General features: G+C 54.8%; 1 pseudogene across 1 annotated transcript; it reads right to left on the bottom strand.

Annotated features, from left to right (window-relative positions):
• Positions 1 to 4114: 4114 nt before the first annotated feature.
• On the bottom strand, positions 4115 to 11178 carry LOC309584168 (olfactory receptor 14J1-like; annotated as a pseudogene). Its single transcript has 3 exons — positions 11174 to 11178; positions 4515 to 4825; positions 4115 to 4387 (listed from the first exon to the last, which is right to left on the bottom strand). The product of its transcript is annotated as an olfactory receptor 14J1-like (transcript).
• Positions 11179 to 16911: the final 5733 nt, after the last annotated feature.

The following is a 16911-nucleotide window of genomic DNA, read 5'->3' as shown; positions in this document are numbered from 1 at the left end:
AGCTCTTGGAATGGAACCCACACGACTGGTGCTGGTATGGGTGGGGACCTGCAGGGGCTGGGGACCTCCAGCGGGACAGGGACTTCTAGGGATGGTTGTGGACCCCAGGAGGTTGAGGAGGTCCATGGACTGGAGATCCCCAGGGGCTCAGAGGACACACAGAGGTGGGGAACGGGGTGGGTGATGTCCCTGTGCCACGGCGGCCCTGTCTCCAGCTCCATGTGCCTCTGCTCCCCCTCACACATGGCTGCAGGTGTCAGGGACCCCTGGACAGGGTGGGAGGTGTGTCAGAGTGGGGGGTACCTTGGAATAGCCCACATGGGTTGTGGGGTGGGGGGCACAGGAGGGTCTGTGGGCAGGCGGGAACCTGTGGGGTGCATGTGGGGGCACCTGTGGGGGACAGGGTGACTCAGAATGTCTCACAGTGGGGCCTGCTGGAACACAGGAGACCATAGTGAGGTTAGGTAACCCCATTGATCCAAGGGTCCAGTGTGACACAGAGGAGCCTCATGGAACCCAAGGGACCCGAGAAAGGTTATGGAACCTCATGGAACCATGGCTCCACTATGACACGAGAGGGCCTAATGGAGCTCAGGAGACCACAGTGAGGTTATGGAACCTCATGGAAAAAAGCCTTAAAATGACACAGCGTGGCCTCACAGAACCCAGGATACCATAACCACTGTATAGAACCTCACGGAACCAAGGCTGTGGTGGGACACCAGCGGCTCCTCGTGGAACCCAATAGTCCATAGTGAGGTTTTAGTAACCCATGGAACCAAGGCTCTATAGGGACAAAGCAGGGCCTCACAGAACTCACAAGACCATTCTGAGGCTGTGGAATCCCATGGAACCAAGCCTCCAATATGTTTCAGCAGGGCATAACACAGCTCAGGAGACCACAGTGAGGTATTGGAACCTCATGGAACCAAGGCTCAGATTTGACACAGCGAGGCCTCATGGAATAAAGAGACCACAGTGGAGTTCTGGAACCCAGTGGAACCAGGGCTCTACTGTGACTCAACAGAGCTTCATGGAACCAAAGAGAGCACAGCTGTGGAATATGGGATTACATTTGTTGAAGTGGTTGAGGCTTATGCTCAGCAGAAGGCCCTGTGGGAAAGGACCCTCTGCGGGCTGGGCGGTTGGAAGTTGGGTGAGGGGTGAGAGGCAGCTGCGAGTGAGGAGAGAGTCGGTTGAGTGACAGTTGGCAGAGGGACTGTGATTGGCTGGAGGAAGGTGTGCACAGCATATGAGCGGGAAGCTGATTGGCTGATAGGACGTGTGGACCGCAGCACGGCAGCTGTGCCAGCCAATGGGTGCCCTTCTGCTGTTAAGTTCTGTTATGGTTCTTCAGTTTGGTTTCAGTTGAGAGGGTGGGTATAAAGAGGGGGTGATTTTTGGAAATAAAGGGATCTTCTTGGGACATACAAGGGGGTCTGTTGTCTTTGTTCCCCATTGCTGCAAATGGCTGGCCCGAATCGGGACCAATAAAAGCGGTGAAGGGTGTGCATCGCTCCGGTAGCGATATCCGCTGTGTTAGGAATTGGTTGACCGGGAAGAGTTCGGGGAAGGAACTCAAGGAATCCAAGTGCGCGCACCTCACCTATCAGGTGAGTAACCAGTGGAAGTAATATGGGAGGTGGAGTATCCCTGGACCAAAGAAGGAGATTGGACCTGTATGGCGGCTCCTACATCGGCAAACTACTGATATTGCTGATGTGAAATTAAGCACCCTGCTGGACTGGGTGTCCAATCACGTTAGAGATTTTCCCTTCAGTGGGCCCCTTCAATCAGAAGCCTGGCAAGCGGTAGGGCAGAGACTTTTTGAGATCGCCCGGGACAGCGATGCTGAAGCTTGCAGGCACCTCGCTTCTTGGGAAACGACCGTGGCGGACTTTAAGTGAAGTTGCGCGGATGTTGGCCATTACGCGGCCTCAGAAGCTGATTCCCCTGAGCCCTCAGCGCCACCAGGACTTGTATCCGATGAATCTGGCTACCCCGAGATTAACCCATCCCCTAGGGAATTGCTTTACTCGATAAAAAAATCCCTACACAGTTGGCTTCCTCAGCGCAGAACTCCCAGACCGTGAGCAAGCATCGGACTCCCTTCCTGCCCAGAATGATGACGTTGTAAGCCAGCAGTGGTGGAAGTGTGGGGAAGCCGTAATGGAGGAGGGTGACCTGGCAGTCGTTACTGCCTGTCCGGTTATATATGCGCCAAAGCAACGCCCGGCCTACAGGGAACTAGACTATAAAGTAATCAAAGAACTGAGGACGCTAGTAAAGGAAAGCGGCGTCTCCTCCTGTCACGTCCTAACTTACCTAGAGTCCATAAGTGCCACGTACGTCCTCGTACCTAATGATTGCAAAAGCATAATGAGAATGATCTTGACAGTGACGCAGTTTGCAGGCTGGCTCACCGACTACCGTGAGCTGTGTACTACCCAGGCGGAAGTGCTGCGAGACAGAAATCCACCCATCGTTGCCGCACAGCTGACCGGAGAGGGTCCGTACGCAGTCCCTACAGCGCAGACAGGCTATCCGCGTGACGTATATGATATCATCACCCGCCTAGCCCGGCAAGCCCTGCGGCGACTCTCGGGGATGGGTATTGATGCTAACGTGTCTCCTGCTAAGATCTTACAGGGCCCGGCGGAGTTATTTGTACAGTTCCTGGACAGAATGCAAGCCACGCTCTCCCGGAGAGCCGGTAACGATGAGGCCAGAGCTATTCTGTTGCAGCAGCTTGCTTTGTAAATGCAAATGAAGACTGCAGAAAAGCATTGCTCGCTGTTCATAACCCGCACACTTGCGACGTAGCAGATACGCTTTGAGCATGCCAAAAGGTGGGTTCTTCCACTCATGGAACCAAGGCTCTGATGTGACACCGCAGGGCCTATGTGAACACAGGAGTCCATTGTGACTCTATGGAATCTCATGGACCAAGGCGCCAACGTGCCACAGCGGAGCCTCATGGAACCAGGAGACCACAGCCACCAAATGGAACCTCATGCAATTAAGCATCCAGTGGGACAGAGCGGGGCCTAATGCAGCTCAAGACTGAGTCCATAGTGAGGTTATGGAACCTCATGGAACCAAGGCATAAAGTTGTCAGGGACTGAAATGGTTCATGCCTTAAACATTGTTATGAAGGAGTTTTGCCTATTCTAGCAAAAACTTATGCCTGGCTGGGTTTGGGGGGGAGGAGACCACAGTCCACAGAGGCCAGGTTTACACAGACTCCCCTGCCACTGAGGGGGGACGAGGAGCTTTCAGGTCTGTGGTGCTACCTCTGGTCAGAGGCACTGAACACCCATCCTCCCTTACACAAACTGGCCCAGCTGTGAAACCTCCAACACTGGAAAGGCCATATCCACGGGACATTCACATGAGAGGCAGCTGAGGAGGTGTCATAATCCATCAAAGACCTCCCAAAGTGCTCCCAAAATTATTCCTGAGGCCTTGCTCCACAGGACTGCACACGATGCCAAGTGATGCCCCAGACCCAGAGTCTGCTGCAAGAGACAGTGTCCAAGTGCCCTCCCCCAGGTGCCTTCTTTCTACTAGGCCTGGCAATGTTTTTGTGGCCCTGGTGTTCCATGAGGCCCCTCTCTATAACAATTGGCCCTTGGATCCATGAGATTCCATTGCGTCATAAAGATGTTCTGTGTTCCATGAGGCGCCGCTGTGTCACAATGGACACTGGGTTCCATGGGCTGGGAAGAGCAGAGGTGGGAAGAGGCTGGGCCATTGTCCCTGGCTGTGCTGCTGTGCTGGGAGTCTCTTCCCTCCAGCTGTGCCCACAGGCACTGTCCCTGCAGAGCCAGAGAAGGGCTGAGGAACAAACCTTGGACACACAAGTCAGGGCAGACCCTCATTTTTATTCAAATGCACAGGGAAGAAGCCTCCTGAAAGTCTTTGTGTTTTCAAAGAAAGGCAGATGTTCATGTAGAAATGCTAAGAGCAGTACTACAGGGTTTTATAAAAAATGGCATAACACGAGAAAAAGAAGAAAAGAAGGCACCAATGAAGAAATGGACAAATAGGAAAAAAGAAAGCTGAGATTGTAAAGAGTTACATTCTGAAGGTTCTGGAGCAGAAAAGAGAGAGTTTATTCCTTCTGAAAAGATACAGTCATCATTTTCCTCAGGGCATCCTTGAGCTCCTGGTTCCTCAGGCTGTAGATGAGGGGCTTCAGGGCTGGAGGCACCACCAAGTACAGAACTGGCACATCCAGGGATGGGGACGAGATGGAGGGGGGCTTCAGGTGAGCAAATGTGCCAGTGCTGATAAACAGAGAGAGCACGGCCAGGTGAGGAAGGCACGTGGAAAAGGCTTTGTGCCGGCCCTGCTCAGAGGGGATCCTCAGCACAGCCCTGGAGATCTGCACATAGGAGAAAAGCATGAACACAAAACAAGTGCAGGGCTTTGCAGATGGACACGTAGCGCTCGTAGCACATGATGGTGAGGAGGAAATCCTCTGTTCCAAGAAAGAAGACAATCAGAAACACCTGAGCAGCAGATCCTGTGTAGGAGACGTGCCTGGTGCCCCAGAGGGAATTGTGCATGGCTTTGGGGACAGTGGTGCAGATGGAGCCCAGGTCGGTGAGGGCTGAGCAGGAAGAAGAACATGGGGCTGTGCAGGTGCTGGCCGCAGGCTCCGGCGCTGATGATGAGGCCGTTGCCCAGGAGGGCAGCCAGGGAGATGCCCAGGAAGAGGCAGAAGTGCAGGAGCTGCAGCTGCCGCGTGTCTGCCAATGGCAGCAGGAGGAAGTGGCTGATGGAGCTGCTGTTGGACACTGCTGTGTCTGGCCATGGGCACCTGTTCATGGAGAAAGGACAGTGACAAGTCAGGACAGGCTGCTTGGAGCCAAACCTGTGCCATTCCCTGCACACTGTCCTGCTGGGACTCCCCCACCCTTGTTCCTGCTCTGGGAAAACCTTCAGCCAGTTCCCTGCCTGAGCTCCACTTGTGCTGTGTGAGTGTGCCAGGAGCAGCCAGGCCTGAGCGTGGGGGCTCTCGAGGAGCCATCCCTGCCCCGCTGCCCTGGGTTTGTGGCCGTGTGGCAGAGGGACAAGGCTGGAGAGTCAGGATTTGTCAGTGCAATCCCTCCTAGAAAGGCTTGGTAGCAGTTTTACTCTCAGTTCCACAGGACAGGGATGCAGGAGTGAGTTTTTGGAAATGTTTTCCTACCCACACATCATTCCTGATTCTCTGAGGTCAGAAATCCCCAGCATTTCTGCTGCACTCCCAGTTTGCCACTGAGAGAGGTGAGAGGCAAAGGATTCCCTGTGGCTCAGGGCAAGCTGAGGGGCTGCATGGGCTTGTCCCCAGCTGGCCTGGGCTTGGCCCTTTGGCTGCAGGCAGAGCACAATCACACTCCCGGCTCACCCTGGGATAAACCAGACCCTGCCCAGAGCAGAGGCATCCCTGAATGTCTCACCCTCTCTAAAGGTCTCTGAGCAAGGGCTCAGCACCCCCTTCTGCCAGGGACACTCACGCTGCCCTTGGCAAACCCAGCAGCATTTCCTCAGCTGTGGCATGTCTGCACTTCCCCGGGGGACATTCAGGGGACTTGGAGAGGCTCTGGCACAGATTTGCACCCAGGAGGGCAGCTCAGAGCTTGGAAGGACACCGTGAGGGGAGCTCTGGGTGCACCCACGATGGTATCTCAGGGAGGGAGGCTCAGCTCATTCCCCTTTCCCATGGACTGCTTTGCCCACAGCCCCACAGCAGCACAGACACAGCACAAGGACTGTAATGAACCTCTCGGGGCTTTGTGCTGAGGCCCTGAACATCAGTCCCTGACAGGGACTGGTAGAAACCTCTCAAGAATTCTGAGTCAGATTCAAACTCCAAAGTTCCTGATACCGTTAATGGGTCCCAGTGAGGGACACGACTGAGAAGGTGTCCCCAGGCTCTGGTCAGAGCAGAGAACTGGAGGCAGGGATGACAGGTGGGGACAAAGAGAAGCCAAGCCTTGGTGCCCTGGGGCACAGCAGTGTCTGTGCCACCAAGGGCTGGGAGGAGACACCTTGTCCTGAGGCACCGGGGCTTCCTGGGCACAGCCCCAGCAAGGCTGGGCACTGTCACCCCCCTTGTCCTGCCCTCAGCATCCCCCCACATCCCAGTGGCCTCAGGGATCTGCTGGAAGGAGTCCCTGGGGAGCCTTGGTCAGGAATGGCCCTGGGGGCTCCTGAATGCTCCCAGGGATTGCAGGTTTTCCAAAGGACTTTGGCTTTGGCTTTTGGCCTGGGAGTGTCTGAGAGCTCTGTGCAATCCTGGCCTCCAATTATCTGCTTTAATTAGTCCCTGGAGAGCCTTTGTCAGTAACAACACTCAGTGGGGCTCATTAATGCTTCAAGGTACTTCTGTTTTTTAAGTACTTGGTGTTCCCCTTTTGATACCAACTCTATGAGAGGTTTGTGCAATCAAGGCCTCCAATTATCTGCTTTAATGCGTCCCTTGAGAGCTTTGTTTTGACACTCAGTGGGGCTCATTAATACTCTGAGATACTGAAGGATTTTAAGGTGCTTTGGATTTTCCTTCCCACTCTGAATCTCTGAGAGGTTTTTGTGCAATCCTGGCCTCCAATTCTCTCCTCTAAGGTGTCCATGAAGAGCCTGTATTGGTCATGGACCTCAGTGGGACCCATTAATGCCTCAAGACACTTTGGGTGCTTCCCCTGATTTTGACTCTTGAAGGGCTTGTGCAATCTCCTTTAAGGCCCTGAGGTTCCAGGGCTCAGCATCAAATGCACCACGGGGCTCATTAGGATCAAGCAAGTCCTGACAAACCACGGCTCAGCCTTGATTTCCCTCTGCTCGAGTGCAGTTCATTAGGAAAGTTTCCTACTGCAGTTGTGGAGAAATATTTCAAAGAGCTTCCAATAAATACATATTCTTATGTTAAAGGGTGTATTTCATTGCTGTTCTCTTTAGAGAAGAGGTGATTGCAGCATTCTGTGATCAATATTGATGCAAGGTCTCTCCTCAGGAGGTCTGGCCTGGTCACAGAAGCTGTGCCTTGAGGTCTGGCCCAGTGTGGACAACGCTGCTCCACATCCCCAACCCCATCCTGTCTCTCCTCACTCACCTGGGACCTGCTTTGCTTGGAGAACTGGCTGCACTCAGCCAAGCAGGGGTTTCTTTCATTTTTTTTAAAGAATCTAAAATTCCTAAGTTTCCCCACTGAAAACAGGCACCCTCCTCAAAGTGTGCCAAGCCCAAGGTGCCACCAAGACCACTCCAGGCGTGCCCTGGGCCAGCTGTGCGGGTGGATTATCATCCCAACCTGCACTGGGCCATTGCAAGGGACTGTGGTCATGGACACTGACCGATGCTGTGGCCATGGACACTGACCCCCACCACAGGGGTTGGATGCCATGGCAACCCTCAGCAGTTCCAGTTCCCTTGGAAACCCCCCCAGGACCCATTGCTGCTGTCAGGGTCCGTGGCCACTTGCACACAGACCTGTGGCTGCCCTCGGCTGCCATGGCAGCCCTCAGGACAGAGCGGTGCCGGGCTGGTGCCAGCTACAATTGCAGTGACACTCGCTGATGCCCTCAGGTGCCACAGCAGCGGCCACAGGGACCCGTTCCTCACTTTGGTGCCACGGACACCAACGCTTGGCCCCGCTGCCATGGGCATTGGCACGGTCACCTGCACTCAGGGCCCGTGGCCGGGCACTGCTTCCATGGACACGGGAACGGAGCCCTGGGCCAGAGTCGGCTGCCATGGCAACCAGCTCAAGGTCCTGTGGCCAGGGCTGGGGGCATGGAAAGGAGCCCATGGAGCCGTGGTGATGGTGGATGGCTGTAGCAGGGGGGTGTCCCCGGAGCAGGGGAATCCAGCCAGAGTCATGACACGAACACTGGTACGATTTGAGCATCATGCTCCAGTTTCTTGTTTACTTCCACCAAGTTATACTTTGCAAAGATTCACGCCCTATTCCCACAAGACAGCCTCGAAGCAGCGGGGGAGTTGACCACTGTATACCCCTTCCCAAGGCTGTTCAAGGCTGCCAGCGAGCAGGTGCCTTGCAAGCCTGTTTTCAGCCTGAGGCCCCATCAGGGGTACTTGTGCAACAGCCCTGGGATGCCCAAGCCCTCCTGGGGTATCCTATATTCCACAAGGAATCCCTCTACACATCCCCTGTTTTCTTTGTGGGCAACCCAGGCCTGGTCGATGATTTTTCGCAGCCCCGCTTTAAGGCAGAAAAAAAAAAAAAAATACACCCAAGTATTATTAAACCTAAAATAACTCCAAATAGCAATCATCAGCCTTCTACTACCAAGGTACGCAGCTATCCGGTGATACCCAGACCCTTAAGCCAATCTCCAATAGGGTCGTCTGTCTCCTGAAGGATGTGTAGGCCCCTCTGGAGGTCAGAGGGGTGCTTGTGAATTGGGACAGAATGGTCAGAAAGATTCATACAGCACATACTCTGGAACTCTTCGCAGCCGTGGCCGTGAGCTAGTAGTAGAAAATCAATGGCTGCTCAATTTTGTAATACTGTATGTCGAACACTAGTAACATCTACGCTTAACTCATCAAGCATCTGCAAAGTTATGTTTAACTTATCCCTCTCCCAGCAAGCAAGTTTATGCAAAATAGCATGAGCCTTGGCTGCTGAAGCACCAGGTAACAACATAGATGCTAGCCAAATTAACTGCCTTCACTCGATCTAAATGGGTGGACAGCTGATTGAAAATGTCCGCCAATGCTCTTGTCTCAAGACAGTCAAAAAACAACTTCTCACTCTACCTCTGTGTTTGGTGCTATACCCAAAAATATATGCAACTCTCCTTCTTAGTTTGGCCTTTGGAGAGGGTTCTCCGACACCCACCACAAGTCACTAGCAACCACCCAGGGCAGCTGTTACATTCGCCCAGGGTCTCGCTACTTCTCCTGCTACGGAGAGTGGTGGATCTGGCAAGTCCTCAGCTCCCTCACTCTGCCACGTCTGCAGCCTCTCCCAAGGCTTCTCGGGACGGAGGTCCCAGAGTTCCAGCTGTTGAAGTAGTGGCATCACTTTCCTCAGGAGCTGATGCTGACTGCGCCTTCTCGCTTCGGGGTCCTGTAGCACGGCACCACTTGCTGGGCACCCCTCTGGTCAGTGCTGCGGCGATGACTTGTCCCTGTTGTCGCAGGACATTCTGCAGTGTTGCAGTAAAGGCAGTTGTTTGAGATGACTGTCCTGAACGGGCAGCACGTACGAGCATCTCGTCTACACCTGCTCCTTGGGGCAGCGTGGCAAGAATTGTCTTAGTTTGTCTATTAGCATTTTCAAAGGCAAGTGTTTGGAACATTTGCTCTTGGAGCTCTTCAGAGAGCTCCGTTGCATCCTTTAAGGCTGCTGACAAATGGTCAATGAACTGACCATAAGGCTCTGACAGCCCCTGTCGGACTCCTGCATACGGGGGAGACTTCTCCTTTTCAGGTACTGACAACAAGGCTTTGTGGGCAAGAGTCTGTGACAACTGATGAATGACTACGGGCATGGTCAGCTGTGTCACCGTGGCTCCATAAGCCCTGCTCCCAGTTAGCGTGTCAGCTTGGAGTGCATACGGTGGGTCTGGTGTGTCACTTTGATGTTTGCTAGCTTCTTCTTGTGCTAGCTGTTTCCACGTTTGCTCGCAGAGCAGGAACTGAGAAGGGGTTAATAACAACTGTGCGATGCTGATGCAATCATTAGGACACAGGACATCTGCTGTAAAGATAAACTGCAGAATGCTTCATGTAGCTTCAGACCGCAAGCCATGCATGGTGACCGTTTGCTTGGCTTGCTGCAAGATCTTCCAGTCATGGGGTTCCCACTTTGCAGCATCCCCTTGTATGTGTACAGGGCAAGCGAGGGCATTCACTGCTTGCCAGTCATCCTCAATGATTGCATCACGGATAACTCCATTCCATCTCCGTCGCAATGGGTCAGTCCTCCCTGTTGGGGCTGATGGAAACGACGGCTGCACCTCCTCTTGCGGGAAGGGAGGGGCTGTAGGCACTGTGCCTGATTCTCCCAACGGGAACGTAGGAGCTCTGGGTGCTAACTTGACCGGTGGGGCCACAGGACGCCAGGGTGCTGATGGTGTAACATCACAAGCTTTGGACTCTAGCGCATCTTGCCGTGTAGATAAGTCAGCAAGCTTTTTGATTACTTCTTGCATCATTTCTTGGTGCTTCTCCCCCTCTTGGGGCTGACCCTCGGTAGCCCTGGCTGGCTCTGGCTCTGCAGGCGACGAAACCGCAGAAGCTGCTTCGCTGCCGGATGTTGCTCCGCTGTCTCGCAGAGGGGGGTTGCGCTCTGCCGCTTTTGGCCAGGAGTTAGGACCGCACGACTGCTCTGCCGCTTTCGGCCGGACACCAGGACCGCCTGTTCCTCTTTGGCCCGCCTGTGCCCTGCCCCCTGAGTCGGGCGGCTCTGTTTCCGCGTTCGCAGCCATTTCTCTCTCAGCCGTCGGAGGGATACCATCCTGCCCTGCTGAGTCCAGCAACTCCCGCAGTGAGTGGACGGGTGCTGCTGTGCCTTTAATCGGTCTTCTCGCGGCCAGCCCGAAGAACTGTGCTACCCTGGACTCTGCTCTGGTCTCTGGCCGCTGCTCCATAAGACCCCCGTCTGTTTCTTTCCCGGAGCTGCTACTCTCTAAAGCCTCTATGCCAGCTGCGGCCACTGTCCTCTCTGTTTTCATCTCTGCGAGAGTGCCAGTCACTGCCCTCCAGGTTAAGTCGAGAGCTTTAGCTTCTTTAGCTTCCTTTCCTCCCTCAATCGTGGACAGCCACAATTTATATCCAACTTCCCCCCATGCTTCGGTTGAGAACAAAAGCAAAATGTAACTCAATAATCCATGTTCCCGGGCCCACGTAATGAGGGCATTCAGATCTTGGTCTTTTACGATTTCGCCTCTCATAGAGAGAATATTAGCTAGGAGTCGAGATCCTGCTTCGTAGTCCATAGCTTCTGTGCTGCAGGTATTCGCTCGGCCGCGCGAAAATACGGTCTCCGGCCACTCAGCTCTGAGGTTTAGCCCCCGGCTTTACTCAGCTTTGGGACTTATCCTCCGGCTTTCTATTCTGCTTTGAGACCGGGCCCCCGGCTTTACTCGGCTTTGGGGCCATCCGCTCTGGTTCCCCTGGCTCCGCCGCACCGATACGATGAAATTCGGAGTCTTACCGCATTGAAGCAAACCTGCCTGAAGCAAAACTCACTCGGGTCCCTGCCGTTCAGGCACCGTGTGTAGCGGGGGGGGTCCCGGGAGCAGGGGAATCCAGCCAGAGTCATGACACGAACACCGATACGATTTGAGCATTGTGCTCCTATTTTATTGTCCGGTTACACCAAGTTATACTTTCTCCAAAGTTCACGCCCCTTTCCCATGAGAAAGCCTCGAAGCAGCGGGGGAGCTGACCAGTGCATACTTTTTCTCAAGGCTGTTCAAGGCTGCCAGCGAGCCGGTGCCTTGCAAGCCTGTTTTCAGCCTGAGGCCCCGTCAGGGGTACTTCTGCAATGGCCCTGGGGTGCCCAAGGCCTCCTGGGGTATCCTATATTCCACAAGGAATCCCTCTACATTCTCCCTTCCTTTCCCATCAATCCCCAGGTGCCAGCCCCTGCCCCCATCAGTTTGGGGGTCGCAGTACCCCCTTTTGCCCCTTTCCCAACCCTTTTCACACAATCCTCCCAATCCCCAGCCCCCTCCTACTCAGTTTTGAGATCCCACCTTTCCCAATCCCCAATTTCGAAGCTTTCCCACACCTCTCCCATCATCGCCCAGTTCTCAGCCCCCTTCCCATTCTTGCTTTAGGGGTCCCACTCCCCCTCCAACTCATTTTATGGGTCCCACACACCCATTTTCCCTCCTCTCCCCACCTTTCCCACCATACCCGGACTCCTCTTCCCACCCCCTCGGCTCACCTGAGAGCTCCATGCCTGTGGCCAGGGGGGCTCCCAGCACCACCAGTGCCACCAGTATGGCCCCAGCTGCCCCATCCCCAGCGCTGGGCAGATGCTGAAACCTCCCCTCTCCCTTAATTCTGCTCCCGGGGGGCACTGGGGGTGAGGGGGGGCACCAGGTGGGGAGCTCTGGGTGCAGCAGATCCGCCTGGCAGCTGGGCAGTCATCAGCGAGAAAAGCTCAGAGTGGCTAAAAATTGTTTAGTGACTTCTTTGATTGGCTGAGGAAAGGCCCAGGAGCTGAGATAAGGACCAGGAGAGCTCCTGCCCCAATCACCGGCATGGAAAAACAGACCCAGTCTGGGGACAGGGATTGCATTTATTGGCAATGAAATAAGAGCAAGAGAATGAGAAGTGAAATAAATCTCTCAAACATTCCCCGCAACCATGGGGATCATCTGGAACAGGGGTCACCAGGTCTCTGCCCAACGGGGGTCACTGTGCATCACCCCACATGGATCATCTGCTGTGAGATGAAGTTGGAGCAGTGCACGAAGCTCTTCCTGCACTTGGCGCACTCGCAGGGCTTCCCTTACAGGTGGCACTGTTGGTGTCTGGTCAAGTGAGAGCTCCTGGAGAAGCTGTTCCCACACTCGGGACACTCGTAGGGCCTCTCCCCAGGGTGGATCTTCTGGTGGGAGATAAGGTGATTGCTCTGGCTGAAGCTCTTCCCACAGTCGGGACACTCGTAGGGCCTCTCCCCAGGGTGGATCTTCTGGTGGCAGATAAGGTGATTGCTCTGGCTGAAGCTCTTCCCGCACGCGGGACACTCGTAGGGCCTCTCCCCAGTGTGGATGCGTTTGTGCCTGGGGAAGTCGGAGTTGTACCTGAAGCCCTTCCCGCAGTCGGGACAGCGGAAGGGCCTCTAATCTGTGTGAATCTGCTGGTGCAGGAGGAGACTGGAGCTGGGCTGAAACCTCTTCCCACACTCCCCACACTCGTAGGGCCGTTTCCTAGTGTGGATCATCTGGTGGCGAATCAGGTAGGCACTTGTACTGAAGCTCTTCCCACATTCCCCACACACATAGAGCCTCTCCCCTGTGTGGACCTGGCGGTGGCGGATCAGGTTGGAGCTTGTGCTGAAGCTCTTCCCACATTCCCCACACACATAGGGCCGTTCCCCGGTGTGGATCATCCGGTGGTAGATCAGGTTGGTGCTCTGGTTGAAGCTCTTCCCACATTCCAAGCACTTGTAGCATTTCTCCCTAGCATGACGCTGCTCATGGACCACCAGGTTTGAGCTCTGGCTGGATCTCCGGCCACCTTCCCGGCACAGGGTGGGTCTTTCCTCCTCACAGCTCCCTGGGCTGCGTTTGCAGCCCCTCCTCCTGTGGGATCGCCGGTGGTATTCCTCCCCGTTGGATTCCTGAGCCATGGAGCTGCTCAAAATGGCCTCTTCCACCAGGTTCTGCCGCGGGGATTTGTCCTCCCTGGGCTCTGTCCTCAGCTCCTTGTCTGGGAGAGGAAGGACAAGGAGAGGATGGGATTTGCCTGCGTGCCACAGGGAAGGGGAAGGAGATCCTCCCAGTCCGTCCCCGGCAGGACAGCGTCGGCAGCGGGGTTGTCCTGCAGCCGGGGGCGATGCTGGGCTGGGAGAAGGAGCAGGAGAGAGGGGGAAAGGGGCAGGGACTTCCTCCTCACCTGCCTGGGTGTTCCGGGGCATCTTCCTCTTCCTCAGAGCTTCGTCCTCCATCTGGCCAAGGTTTGGGAGTGGGAAATCCTGGTGTGGAGGGAAAAACAAGGGGTGAGTGTGATGGTTTAGGGGTTGCTCCTGCCCAAGTCCTTCTCTAGAAGTCACCGGGCGTATCATGACTGTAAAATAGTCTCAAACACCGTGCTGGTTTTACCTGGCACAAGAAATGAACCCCACTGATCTGTCCCAAGAGAGATTAAGGTGGGAGTTACAATTCACCAAAGAGATGACAAGAAATACCATGACACAGCTGTAACCCACAAAGGCTGAGTATAACCAGGCACCCTGGGAGAAGAGCAGAACGGTGGTGGTTAGTTCCTGTGCTGAGCACCACCTGCTCCCGCTGCATGCAAAGCAAAAGGAAAGAAAACAAAACCTGTTGGTCGGAGTGGTGGACACGGTCCTGTCCAAGTGATGGGAGCAGTCTTGTCAACAGCGGTGGTCACAGTCCTGTTGGAGTTCTGCTCCTGCCCTGGATCTGTTGAGTGTTGCCAGAAGGCCCCAAACCCAGATTTTATATGCTCAGGTTCAGGTGGGAGTGCTCAGCCCCTCCCCCAGGGCGGGCAGTTTCACAATGGAATGATGTCATCCTGGGAGTCATGGGATATTTTGGGAGCCTTGATGGTCTCAGTCCTTGCAGCTGCCCATTGTGCTGGGGCCATTCAGTCCATGATGGCCCATCAGCAGAGGGGAGCCCTCAGGCTGGGTGGGACTGTGCTGCTGCTACCCCAGAGGGAGTTATCACAGCTGAGTCATTGGTGTGCAGAAAAAGAAACACTGCCCTGCCTCCCAGGGTTTGCCTCTCCTTCCTTATCTCATTTAACAGCCAGCTCCTCATAGCCTGAGGGGTCGGGGGTGCACTGGGCAGCTCCTGCAAACGACCCATCATGAACAGCTCATCAGAAATGAGATAAGGGGAGTGGAATGCACAGTTTGGTCCCACCCCCAGAGGGCTAAAGTGGCACCCTGCTCCTGTCAGCAGCACAGGCTGGCAGGGAGATGGCATTGTAAGGTCTTGCTCCACTTGGCTTTCAGCCCAGTAACCCACGGGCAGGGTCCCTTCCCACCCCAATCCTGCAGGGCTTCTGGCAGGGACTCGCTTCCCTTTCCTTCCTCCCTCTGCTTCCAGCTGGGAATGTGCTGGGAAATGCCCAGCAAAGCAGCCTTTGCTGTCTGCTCTGGGAGCCCACCCAGCTGCTGGACCTTGTCCCCTGGCCCTGCACAGCTCCCGTGGGAGGCTCGGCAGGACCAGCACCCTGCGAGCCTCGGGAATGCCCCTCTGGGATCCACGGCACACCCTCCAGGGATCTAGAATTCCAGTTCCCAGCAAGGAGAAGATGTTCCTGCCCTTGAAGGCAAAGCTCTCAGGAAGGATTCAAAAGCCAAGTGCTGCAAGATCTTACAGTGACATTTCACTGCCAGCCTTCATCACCTCACCCATGCTTGCTTTAGCTGGTGGATTGGGAACAAAATCAGGGGAGGGCCTTTGGTGAGAGCTGTCCTGGGTCCAGAGAGACACTGAGAGACAAACAGAGCAGGCAAAGAAAGGCAGAAGAGGAAGGAGGACACAAATACAGCCAGCTGAGAAGGTGGCACTCTGGAAACCAGAGCAGAACTGACTGAAAATAAACGTGACAGAAAGAAATAATGTGGAATTTTGATTTCCTATCAAAATACCATTTCCTGCCTTTCTCACAAACCTCCTCCTGCTGTCATTCAGCAGGGCTTTCACAAAGTGCTCTGCTCTGAGTGGATGTTCCAGGCTGCAGACACAAGGAAACCCGGAATGGGCTCCTTCCTGCTCCTGGGGAGTTTGACATCCTCACCTGAGGAGATGAGGAGGCAGCAGAAGAAAAGGGCAGCTGGGGTTCACCCTTCCACAGGAATAAGAGGGGGAAAGTCTCTCGTCCTCTCTGTCGCTGCTCCCACAGGGATGTGAAGGCTGATCCCAGATCCCCAAGGGTCACATTCAGGGCTGCCTTCCCACAATGCTCACCTGGAATGGAGGGGCAGCGTGGCAGCACCTGGATCTTGGACCACCCAGCTGCCCCCCAAGTGTGGAGGTGCCTGAGGAGGGCTGGGACGGTGCCAGGGACATCCTGCAGTGACACCTCAGCTGTCGCGCTCTGCGTGTGCTCAGTCCCAAACCTCACCCTGATCCTGACCTCAGTCTCACACCACGTTTAGACAAACTCACAGTCCTGTGTTTAATCTCATCCCAGTCCCAGACTCGTCTAGCCCCAGACCCAATCCCAACCCCAGACCTAAAGCCAATCCTACATTTAGCCTTAACCCCAATCCCAGCTGTAATCCAAATCTCAGCCCTAACTCCAAGCTCAGCCCCAATCCCAGCCCCTTCCTAAACCCTCAGCCCCAAACCAAATCCCACGTTTAGCCCGAGCTGCAATCCCGGCTGCAATTCCAGCCCCTGCCCCAGCCTCCAGCGTTATCCCAAATCCCATGTTCAGCCCTACCTCCAAACCCAGCCCCAATTCAAAATCTAACCCAAACCCCAACCCCAGTGCCACATTTAGCCCTAACTCCAGCCTCAACACCAGCCCCAGTCCACACTCCAGTCCCACATTTAGCTCTGTGACCACCTCTGAGATCCACACGTAAGAATAGACAAAGCCCGGGAAGAGCCCTCTCTCCTTTCCGGAGCTGGGACCGCAGGATGCTGCGGGCCCTGCTGGGGCCAGGCCAGGCTGGGCCACGGCCATCCTGGAGCCGATGGGCCCTGGTCCACCCGCCGAACCCCCCCAGGGCCCTGCTATGTGCAGACGTGCTCCCCCTCTCCAGTGTGGCCAAGATTCAGCTGAAGCTGCCCTGCTGTCTGGCAAAAGATCATGTGAGCAACAGCGATAAGCGACATTCCAGCTGCAAGGCCTGGGTGACATTAACCCTTTTAGTGCTGTGAAGAGCTGAAAACCTGAGGGAAAAGAAAGAGGAGATGCTTAAAGCTGAAATTCTGTTGGAAAGCTATGATGTATCAGAGTACCCGTTGTAATTTCATGAAGGCATGGGGGGTGGAGCATTCAACTTGTGCTTGAGAACAAAAGCACCTGCGCTGAGATAGGCAGATGCTGAAGCAGCTGTAATTTCATGAGAAGTTTGAATAGGGAGAGATGGAAGCGATGAGGACTTTTGCTCCAAATGGAAAAGGAGAAGACCTCAGTTTCTGGAGATGCTCCCAGAGATAGTCCTAGAGATGAAGATGAGGAAGACCCTTTGCTCCCAGGCAAGGAGAAGGGCCTCTGTTCTCAGAGATG

This window comes from Coloeus monedula, assembly GCF_965178545.1.
Source record: "Coloeus monedula genome assembly, chromosome: 37".
Taxonomy (NCBI): Eukaryota; Metazoa; Chordata; class Aves; order Passeriformes; family Corvidae; genus Coloeus; species Coloeus monedula.
This window is presented reverse-complemented; position numbering and strand designations above follow the sequence as displayed.